Raw genomic sequence first — 2,319 nt, forward strand, 5'->3', positions numbered from 1 at the left:
ATGCTTATAAGAGTGTGGGTGACTGACTCAAAGACACCTCTACCCTCCAGTAAACCCCACGAGCAAATAACGGATGGCTACAGCATGGAAGAGTCACACCATAGTCAACTGCTTATCTATTATATAACCTCTGGGAAAGAAGAGATTTCATGAGGATCTTGTGACAGCTTGGAAGCCTCATGAGCCCCTGACTCTTGTCTTTCCTTCCAGTACAGAGTATTAATAGCCCAAATCTGGTGTCTTTTGTAGATGATTATAGCTGCTCTGATGGATGATGGCAAGCCTGAGGAAACAGATATGGGACAGCTAAATCGAGTATTCTGGAAACATTCTAGTGGGTTCCCTTTCCTATGATGAAGCCTGCTCATTGACAAATAAACACCTCTTCAAGATTTTTAAGAACACTTCTTTCCAAAGGGTTACAAGAGCTGAGAGGTCACAGGTGTGACCTGGGTACTTCTTTGTCTGGTGTCCTCCAGGGCGCTGGGCTGTCCAGCTAATTTTACTGCTATTCTGTGGAATGAGCTCATTGCCTCTTGTTCTGTTGATTTCTGTTGAGATGCTGAAGGATTCCTAGCCAGAAGTGACTCAGCTGATTTGCCTCCTAACATGCCTGACACAGCGTGGCAGGGGCAGAAAGTAGGGAGTCGTTTGGGAAGCCAGGTTTAGTCCCTCTGGTCATAAGGAGGCCTGGCCTCGTGCCTATGAAACCAAGTAGAAAGCCGGAAGAATTAGGGTCTGGGCTTGGATTTACCCCAGGAGTATAGAAGATATAATGGGAATCCTGCCAGCTCAGAAAGGATTTAAGAGGTTTGCAGAGTTTTTACTGCAGCCTAGCTTTCAGGACTCTCCCACCAGGCAGCCAGAATTAGTGATGAGGAGTCCAGCTGGTAGGTGATACAAATCAAGAGATATATGACATCCTCATAGCAAGACAGGGACAAGAAACAGCCTTCATAGAAAGTCGAGGAAACAGCAAATCCCTCACTCAAACAAACTAGATCCAAAGCAAGAAGTAGCTTTATGAGTCAGAGCCTAAGATGGAGAAGAGAGACTCAGAAACACCCTCATCCATTCATCACTTGATGCTGGACACCAAGAACACAGATCATAGTCTTGGCCCTAGAGGAAATCCATATTTGACGTTGTTAGGCAGCCATATATATGAGCAGGAACCCCAATCAAACATTGTTAAAGCTATAGCAAGATAAACACGGGGCCTGTGGAGGTGGAAGTGAGGACCCAACTCTGCCTTTTGTGAAGGAAAGTCTAGACATCCTTCATAGTAGGTACGCTGGAGAACATAAAAACAATCAACAGATAGAAAAGAAACCCAGCTGTGGCCACTGAGGCAGGGTATAAAGAGGCCTGTTTGGGGTACTGCAGATCATTGCATGGATCTGACTGTCAATAGGCTTATGCAGCCAATGAAGACACTGATGAGGGGCAAAGAGAGGATGTGGTCCTGGCTATGATGTTTTATGACATAGAAATAAGTACAGATGAACACTGCACAGCCTTTGCGTTTGCTCCAGTCAAATGACACTTCCTTGTAAGGAAGGAAGATGATGACAGCTATGCGGTTTGAATGAAAATGACCCCCAAGATTCATAGGAAGTGGCACTATTAGGAGGTGTGGCCTTGTTGAAGTGGGTGTGACCTTGTTGGAGAAAGTGTGTTACTGGGGACAGGCTTTGAGGTTTCAGAAGCTCAAGGCAAGCCAAGTATCACTCTCTCTTCCTGCTTTCTTCAGATCTGGATGTAGAACTGTCAGCTTTTTCTCCAGGATCATGTCTGCCTGCATACCACCATGCTTCCTTCCATAATGACAATGCCTCTAAACTGTATGACAGTCCCCAATTAAATATTTTCCTTTATAAAAGCTGCCATGGTCATAGTGTCTCTTCACAGCAATAAAAACTGTAACTAAGAGAGCTAGCTGTTGTTTTCTTCTGCACTCAAAGACTCAAAGGGTATCAATGACTGCACAGGCTAGCCCTGTGATAGATGCAGAACATTCAAAGGTCCCAAATGTGTTGTTTCATGAGGGACCCAAGGCTTGTTTTGCCTCTGTGATGCGCAATATTAGGGATCCTCACCTGGACTCCCCTCAGATATTCTGGTTTTGCCCTGTGACATGGAGATACTATGGCTCTGGATCTGCAGGACTAGCCCTTTCATGTGCTTCAGCAGATCATAGATGATGTAGATGCTGGAATGGGCCAAGTCTCAGTCGTGGATCTTGGCCTGGGTGGAAGCTGGGTTGGGCAGCCTGCCATCACTCCTGCTGTCCAGCTACCAGGGCCAGCTCTCCTGCCT

The sequence above is a fragment of the Meriones unguiculatus genome, chromosome 4 (genome assembly GCF_030254825.1).
Source record: "Meriones unguiculatus strain TT.TT164.6M chromosome 4, Bangor_MerUng_6.1, whole genome shotgun sequence".
Classification (NCBI taxonomy): Eukaryota; Metazoa; Chordata; class Mammalia; order Rodentia; family Muridae; genus Meriones; species Meriones unguiculatus.